General features: G+C 41.9%; 1 long non-coding RNA gene across 1 annotated transcript in view; it reads left to right on the top strand.

Moving 5' to 3' along the window:
- The window catches only part of LOC106898763, a 4475-nt gene extending 341 nt beyond the window's left edge, over positions 1 to 4134 (top strand). The window contains exon 2 of the long non-coding RNA XR_001413967.1: positions 295 to 4134. This is a non-coding gene — a long non-coding RNA (uncharacterized LOC106898763). The remainder of the gene's footprint in view (positions 1 to 294) is intronic.
- Positions 4135 to 8932: the final 4798 nt, after the last annotated feature.

Raw genomic sequence — 8932 nt, 5'->3', positions numbered from 1 at the left:
GGGGGGGGGGCGACTCAGGTGGCTTGTCGTTCGAGGGGGATTTCTCCTAAGGGATGGGCTTTTTTTGCCTTTTTATTTTGGCATGGGAACTAGTCGACGCCCCCGGCACTCAAAGCCGTTAGTCACGGGGCGGGGGAGAAGGAGAAGGGCCGTAGGAATTGCTGCTGGGATGGAGGGATGGATGGATGGAGGGAGGGATGGATGGATGGGTGGATGGATGGGTGGATGGATGGGTGGATGGATGGAGAGAAAGGCAGCTGGGGTGTTAAAAATCAGTATCCCCTTTTTCCTCAGCTTGGCTCCTGAGGCAGTGAAAATGCCTCCAGCACTCGAGCACTCAATGGAGCCCTGGAAGAGGCTGCCCAGGGAGGTTGTGGAGTCCCCTTCTTTGGAGATTTTCAAGACCCGCCTGGATGCAGTCCTGAGTAACATGCTCTGACAAGCCCTAGGCAATCCTGCTTTAGCAGGGGAGTTGGACTAGATGATCTCTATGGTCCCTTCCAACTCTAAAAATTCAGTGAAATTTTTCCAGCCTTTACAAAACCATCCTCTTGACCTGCAGATTGTGTTGCTGGCCGCCTGCGAGGCTTGCACGTTCCAGCTTTGCTCACACAAATTAAAAATGCGGTTAAAAACTAAAGGCGCCTTCAGCTGCCACTTTCAGGCAGGCGTCGAATATCGGATGCATCGTGGCAAGCTGCAGTTCTGCAAGGGATGGATGCTTGAACTCAGCTCTCATCTTCTTGGTATGCTTCAGTGGTTATTTAAATTAGAAAAATGTTATGAAGCCCACTGGACATAACATGCCGTAGGACTCGGCGGTGGTTGAGTGTTGCTAATCTAACAGTAGCCAAAAGTGTATTTATTTTGTAAGGATATGAACCTTAAAAAAAATCTGTGCAGACAGATAACAGACTTAAGGCATTGCAGTACCTAAAAATCAGGCTTCTCATTTTCATTTGTCATTCCACACAGACTGCTTCTTGAGCCTTGGGGCACTTAAGTGTTTAGGTTTGGATCAGGGATGCACTTTTGAAGTAAATGCTGTCATCATCTCTGCTTACAGTGCTTTGATTCACACTGTGGAGTGGTGCTGGAGTGCATGAAGTAGATCCCTTTTGGATGAAGCTAAACTGGCAGAGGTGCTTCAGGGTGCACCTAATGCGTTCCAGCCACAAATGGGCACTCAGTGGGACTCAAACTGAACTGGTTGAACATTAGGAATCCCTGAAATGTATATCATTTGGAGATCAGGCCCTCAGTACCAACTGTTGCACTCCACAGGGCAACATCGTCCGTAGCTATAAAGATAACTTGAGCTGAAGTTCAGCAGCTGCTGTCTAAAGGGTAGAAAATGTGCTACCTATGTTGCTATTCCAGATATTGTCAATGCCTTTTGTGGTCCCTAATTATCCCCCTATGCCTGTAACTGATGCCAGGATAGAAGGCAGTGGGGCTACAAGTTAAAAATTAAGATAAATGACTGCGTAACACTTTAATGCTTAAAAATAACTGAATGAATTTCCGGTAACATATGCTAGCAATTAAAACAATTTTTTTCTATCAGTGTATCTTGTCATTTTAATATGAGGCCAGATTGTAAGGGATGTAGTACATGTTGAATTTTTGTGAGAAGCCATAGACAGAACCACTGTTGTGGCAAAATCTGAACAGAGAACTGTGGATTTTTTGTTATAACCTACAAAAAATCAATTTCCTTTTCTTACAGTGCTTCTCACCAGTAACCAGTTTCACACACCAACATGGTGTAGTTACTCTTTTTACTGAGATCTGCTTTCTTTCAGATGTTTCTCATAATACGATATGTGACAGAGAAGATAGAATACTTTGTGTGATAGAGAAGATAGAACACTTTATAACACTTAAGCTTTGCTTCAATAAGAACAGCAGTCCATAATTTTACATGCCTGAAATCAAACATCAGAGCTCAGTTGTCCTCTGGGTTTCTTCAGTATTCATCATAATATTTTTCTCTCTCATCTTGTGGTTGTAACAGAAATGTTGGAGTACAACAGATTTTTGTTTACTGCATCCAAAAATTTAAGGCTAATTTCACTCAACTAAAAAGATGGAATTTTATAATGAGAACCCTTGCAAATCAGGCATGGATGTGGAGGCCAAGCCCTTTTTTTCTGACATGAATATCATGGTCTATAATAGAGATTTTGTTTTGAGGAGCTAGATTAGGCTCCACCAAGTCACTAAAATAAATAGTGGAAAAAATATGATTTACCAGGTAGAACAAGCATGTATGAGTCCAAATACAAATAAGCAGCAGGTCTTACTGATAACAACATTTTTAGACATTATTCCCCCCCCCCAAAAAAAGAGGGGAAACACCCACGTTTGGGCCACCTGGGTGGTTTTTCCAGGAACTCCTAAGTGGGTTGTGGAATGATCCAGGCCAGAGACAAACAGGTGAAGACAGCAGCCAGATTGTCTTGGCTTCCTTTTTTTGGTCCCACAAACGAGCTGGCTCGCTGTCAGGCTGGCCCTCCAGTGCAGATCAGAGCAGTCTGATCTGTTCTGCTGGAAACGGCGTGAAGTGCCAAGTCCTACACGTGTCTTCTCTAGGAGTGCCTATGAGTCACTGTACCAGCTAGGCGTACAGGCAGCTACTGGTTTGATGGCTAACCAAAGTAATACAGTCTCCGTAGGAAAGAGCTGCTCCCCCCCTGCATCCGTATCAAGCCACTGACACTGAGAGCCAAGTAGGAGTAAATGTGATGTAAGCATCGGTGGAAGTGGATGGCAAGAGGACACTGAGTGAGTAGGATTATCCACACGGTTGAGAGAGGTAGAAATGTAAATACACGGTGCAAGGTACTACCCAGAGCATTTTAGAAGAGCCTTTAAAAAGACAAAAATCAATGGGAGTATTCTCCTGGCTGAAAAGTGCAGAAATTGGCACATGGGTAGGAGCAGATTATTCATTTATTCTTTCTTGCAGTGAAATTTCATTACATACAGAAGAAACAAAAACCATGAAGAAGTGAATAGATATTGTTTCTTTCCTAGGGTCTTGAGAGAAAACAATGCAACAAAAGGGAGTGATGCTGGTTTTATTACTATTTGTTACAAACTAGCTGTTGCTTTCCCAGGAACCAAGCTCTCATTTGAGCAAGCAGTAATTTAAAAAGAATTTTATCATGAATTTCCTATACAGCCTTGCATATTTAATACATGCAATAAAGGCCGACAGTGACAATTCTCAGGTGGTGGAGTTTGCTGTAACTGCACTGACATTCTTTTACAAAGCTTTCCTTAAAATGTGTATTTTAAAATGTGTAATTTGCAAGTATTACTCTTGAATGGCATCATTTCATTTTGAAGACCGGGCACGTGATCAAAGAGTTATGTCTTTATTCTTCCCTGTGAGATCATTTCCACACAAGGGCTACAAACCAATTTTTCCCTCCTCCATTCGGTGGGTGCTGCAACCATCCTTCACCGAAATGGCAAGTGGTTCACTCCACAGGATTTGCCGGGTTCGGGTGTTTGTAGGGATTCAGTAGGGATGAGGGTTTTCTGCACATCCCCCCGAGCAGCATTGCTAGCTGCTCTGCCCAGGATTTCTAAGCCAAACAGAGCCCTGCCGGGGATGCTGGTGGGGGGAAGTGACAGCAGAAACGGGGCTTGGTCTGTAAGAAATAGTTTTACTGTCTTATTTAACAAGGACACGTTTAGGCTACAAAAAGTACCAGTGATCTAGAGCTTACCTACTCTCTGCCTCCTAGTATAAAAATAGGTTTTCTGTGCTGCTTAGCCACCTGCTGTATTCTCCTCTTAAGCATTACCACTGCCCTTTATTCTGGCTTCCTAAACATGTGTGGGTAGATTGCAAGATACACATTCTGCTTTTGCAGAGCCAGGACTCAGCCTAATTATAACCTGCAAGATCAGGATGTGACTGTTTGGACTTGCAGAAGCACAGATGAATAATTGAGTTGTTGAAATTTAATTTGTTTAGATATTCTGAACTCTGTCCGCTTTTTACTGTAATTTGTTGTGTTTATGACAGTGCTGATACCTGATGAAAATGACCTATGTGTGCAAGCCATCGTTTGCATTGTATTTTCCGATGAAGTAAATTGACTTTTAGCAAAGTAAAAACACTTTTGTTGTTCTTTTATGATTCTAAAGTCATTGTGTTCTTATAACTTCTCCATGACAAAGAAAATAGTACACAGAATAAAGTTAAATAATATTCCTTTCCAGACTATGGTAATTTGGACAATCTGACATTTCAAAGAACTGTATGTCTTTATTTCAATAATAATGACAAGTTATGGTTAATGGATTTCATTCATCCTAATATGTCTTACTGTGTGTAATAGGCACCTTCAGTGTGCTCGTAGGTAGCTTTGCCCATGAGGTATTTCATCCTTGAGCATAATTCATAGTTTTATGTCAGCATTCGGTTGGAACAAGACAGGGGATAAGATGACATGCTTGCAGGGTGGCTTTCAGTTGCAGTAGTCTGTGTCTTGAGCTCCGAGGGCAATTCCTATATGTCTAGACCCATCAACGCTGCAGTCCTCAGCTCATCTCAGAATAATGGTACTGACATACGTCATTATAGTCTCACAGATCCCATTGTCTTCCACCCCTTTTTCCACCCCTGGAGTTCTGGTGTCACTAGCAATGATGTCAGAATAAAAACATACTAGATAGGATGGCTCACATGCTTTCCACTGATTATTTTCTTAAAATCAGTTTTGTTTTCAGAGCATTTGTAACTTTCCATAAACAGTTTCCTCTTGTTCTATTTAAATACTTTATTTTCCTCTGTCATCCTTCTCACTAATTCTCCTTTCTCTCTTGGGTGCATTTAAACTTAGTTACTATTTTACTAGTGTAAGTAAGTGTGTTGTTTTCACATATACCAGCAGTATCCCCCACTTAGGGCTCTTTTGACCTATTTTCTAATAAGTTTCAATAGGAAAAAAGAATCGCCCTTCCTCTCTAGAATAACCAGAATTTATTAACTGTCTTACTAAGCCAAGCCTAATGGAGACCCCATGCCGCTACATTTAGCATCTGTATACAGAATCCTAAAACTTTATCCATGAAACAGTAATATATGAAATATTGCATCTAGACTGGCAGTGTCTCACTAAATGTAATCTTCAATTAAATCAAAGTGGTTTCAGTGTATTTTTAACAAGGGAAAAGATGTGTATGATTTTCGCATTCTGACATGAGAATGTGTTAGAAAATATTAATTTAAATATAGCACGGAGAGAGGGGCTGTACAGCAATATCAACACAGTTGAGATGTTACAATTTCTACCTATTGTAACATGTATTATCATCACTATCAAACTTGAGTCCTACTCTTGGTCAGAATCCTTATTTAGGTAGATCAGGTGTCATACAAACACAAAATAAGAAGATGATCCTTGCCCCAAACACCTTGTAATACAAGAGTTAACAGGTGAGAGAGCATTGGGAAAGGATGAGGTATACTCGCACACAGCTGGACTTAGCCAAATCTGTAGCATCATGGCAGAGGTGAATTTCAAATATAGATTTTTTTTTAAGGAAAATACTGAAGTGGCTTTGTTGATGTTTATGAGAAACTCAGCAAGAGCACGTGGGAGCAATGTGGGAGATAACATGGATGCGCATACCTGGAATTTTAACAAGCAGACGATAACTGTCATCCTGGGTAGACTGGAGGTGAGAGCTTGAGAGATGTTATGGTGGGGACAGATTGCAAGTGGACTTGAAAATGGAGACAGCGTACACTGATGCTGTATGGATGGGGAGAACAAAGAAAGGACTGTAAGAGAGGAAGATTTAGAATTTACCATCTCCCCGAATGATGATGAATTATTAAGGTAGTGCATGGCAAGGGTAAGGAAACAGATGTTGCAGCAATCAATGTGTGGCATAATGAAAATTTGGATGGGTTTTTAGTATGCAGATGAATGCAAAAAGCCTTCTACTAGAAATGTTAGAAGAAAGTCTTGTTAGGATTGCAGCATAATTTGGCTATGATAAAAAAGATGGAGGTGGAAAGTGCAGATAAGTGGCAGGCTAGATATGATTTGTCATGGTGACTGCAAAGGAGATGCAACCAACAGTAGTGTTTTAAACATACTGTTCTTGGGGTCATGTCCCTTAAGAAGAAATCTGAGCCAGATTTTTTGAGACTTTCTTTTGAATAAAAACAGGCAGATCTGGAGTGAAGAAATACATATTCAAAATAATAACTAAATCATCATAGGGTTAGATCATCATAAATGCTGGAGGTGGGTCCTGAAAGAACTCCAAATGGCCATGAAGTGGTGAAAACAGACACACAGAGGGGAAAAAGAAAAAGATGGTCACAAAAACTTAAGAAGGACAAGGTTGCGATGATGGATTATTCAGCTTTTGTTCAGTTCAAAACCAGTGAGACAGAGGTAAGAGCAGATTATGTTGTGTCTAAGGGGAGAAGGCCAGTTTACAGAGGTTCTGGGATGAAACTGGAGAAGAGGTACGTTTAGTGAGCTTGGAGATGGGAAAGAGGAGCAGAGCAGTCTGTAGCTGGCGAGAAAAGGGGATCAGAAAAAGAATGTTTTTGGTGTGAGCACGAGAACTGAAGGAGGACAAACTGAGGCAAATGGAGCAGTTGAAAAAGAGAAATTCTTAATATGTGACATGAAAGAAGGAAAAGAGTAACGGAAAGGGAAGGGATGGAAAGCAGCTGTCTTCATGTAGAAGACATTGGTGAGATCCCAGTGTGGAGATTGAAGGAGATGAGGGAGCAGGGTAGGAGGAAGGATGATTCAGGGTAGTAAAAAAAACAACTTGAGATGACAGATGTTCTCCAACTGGAGAGTGGAGAATTACTTAACTACAAAACTGGAAGAACTGAAGATGGATAAAACAAACTTGCAGTGTGGAAAGACAGCTTTTAGGTGAAAAGGTTGAAGCAGGCAGAAAACGAACAACAATCCCTGAGACAGAATGAGAAAGGAAAGAAGAAATGTGGGAAAAGAGAGGAGAGACAAATACTGATATATACCAATGACCCGGAAATTGTGGAAAAACTGAGTGACGTAGCATGAAGCAGAAGACCTTAAGTATGAAGCGGAAAGATTTAAGATCATTATTTAAAAGGGACGAACACAACCACAGAGATCTGAGAATATGGCTGATGAAAATCAATGCAAGACAGTAAGCTTTGCTATAGGGTGAGCTGACAGAGGAATGCTGACTGAACACAGAGGGCAGTCATGGGACTCTTCAGCAAAGGGATTGGATGGATCAGCAAAGATTTACATAGGATATGGTGAAAATAAAAGAATGCCTTGAGTTGAAATCAAAGAACGAGGCCAAACAGAATTGCTGCATGGAGAGCAGCAGCAAGAAAATGATAGGGGAAGTGGAGAAGGGTCGTCTTTAAAGTCACTAAAAATGGAGAAAGGGTATAAGGGATGTAGTCAAGGAGGAGCACAGGCAGGGAGAGAGCAGAAGCCCGGTGTGACTACCATGAAACAAAGCTGGGGGAGAAATGCATGGAAGATAGAAACCTCTGAAAGTGAGGGAAGAGAAACAAAAGGATCCACGACTTGGCGAGGCTGAAGGCAGTGACATATGAAGAAGTCATGGATGACACGGGTTTTTTACAGGCAAAGAGAGTGGGAGGAAAGAAGGGCGTGGGTGTGAAATTTGAAGCTGTGAAACAAGACAGGTAGAAGCAGCAAGAAAGGAAGGTGTAGAGTAAGGCAAGACAAAATTTTCAAGCTTGGATGGTAAAAATAATGGCCCTAACTCCTGTTTAGCCGTCGCAATAGAAAGTGGCTTTAAAGCATAGTCCCTCTCTTTTCTTTCCAGAGATCATCTGCAAATAGTTGCTCAGATGTGTGGGTTTTTTCTCTGGGGAGGGCAGAGGGAAATGAACTACTGATTCCTACTCTCTCCTGTTCAATGTATTCATTAGGCTGGTGGAAAGGCTGATAGAAACCATATTTAATAAAGTAGCAGGAGATTGATTTAGCTGAGAGAAGGCATAGATGTTAACAGCGTCATTCCTAAACAAATTTAGATCTTTCTGTTTCATCACATTTGGCAGGTCTGGTTGGATGATGTCCGTACTAATGCTAAATATGGGCTTGAGCTTGAATGCAACCTAAGTGACTGGGACCAGGTTTATTTCAGCAGCCTGTACTGGAGGGGTCTGCTGCTAGATAATGGTCTTGATTTCTATCTTAGGGACTTTCCTGCTTCCCCAGCTGTTTCTGCAAATAAGCAGCAGACATGAAAGCTTCTTTCAGAGCGAGCTTTGCTCAGAAATTAATACCTTTTTTTTCCCCTGGATGTGGGCCTTGCCACTTCTCTGTGCTTCTGTCACCTGGAGTTTGGGTTTCTGCAGAGAGCACTCCATAAAACCGTGCCCAGACATCAAAAGGGAGCTTCCCCACGTAAGTGCAGAACACCCACTGGCTAAGCAAGTTCCTCCTAATGTTCCCAGCAGGCAGCCCTGGCTCCTGTGAAATTCAGTGTGTTTTTACATGCACTGCAAATCTTCAGGATGGGATCCATCTTCACCGAATACACTGCTCACTCCTTGTAATAACTCAGCAACTGGGGTTCTTCAGGTGAAGGGGTTCTGCTCTCTCCTATATCGGAGAAAGGTCTGCTGACATCTTGTGTGCTCAACAAGGTGCTCTCAACCCACATTATTATTTTAGTCATTATGTCTACAAAAGAGCCTGAAGCTACAAAGCCTGTTTTCAAGATAAGCTTTCTCCTTCCTGTTTTTCAAAAGGGATTTGGTTGTCAGGCTCCGGGAGCCACGGCAGACTGCGGTTCTGGTTTGTTTTCTAGGAATGACTAAGAGAGGAGGAGTTTGTACGGTCTGACTAAATTGTGATGACTTTGTTAGCAACGGCATTTCTTTAACTGTACATGAGCTTGC

The sequence above is a fragment of the Calidris pugnax genome, unplaced genomic scaffold (genome assembly GCF_001431845.1).
Source record: "Calidris pugnax isolate Ruff unplaced genomic scaffold, ASM143184v1 scaffold188, whole genome shotgun sequence".
NCBI classification, from domain to species: domain Eukaryota; kingdom Metazoa; phylum Chordata; class Aves; order Charadriiformes; family Scolopacidae; genus Calidris; species Calidris pugnax.
The sequence above is the reverse complement of the archived record's forward strand: the minus strand, read 5'-3'. Positions and strand labels throughout refer to the sequence as shown.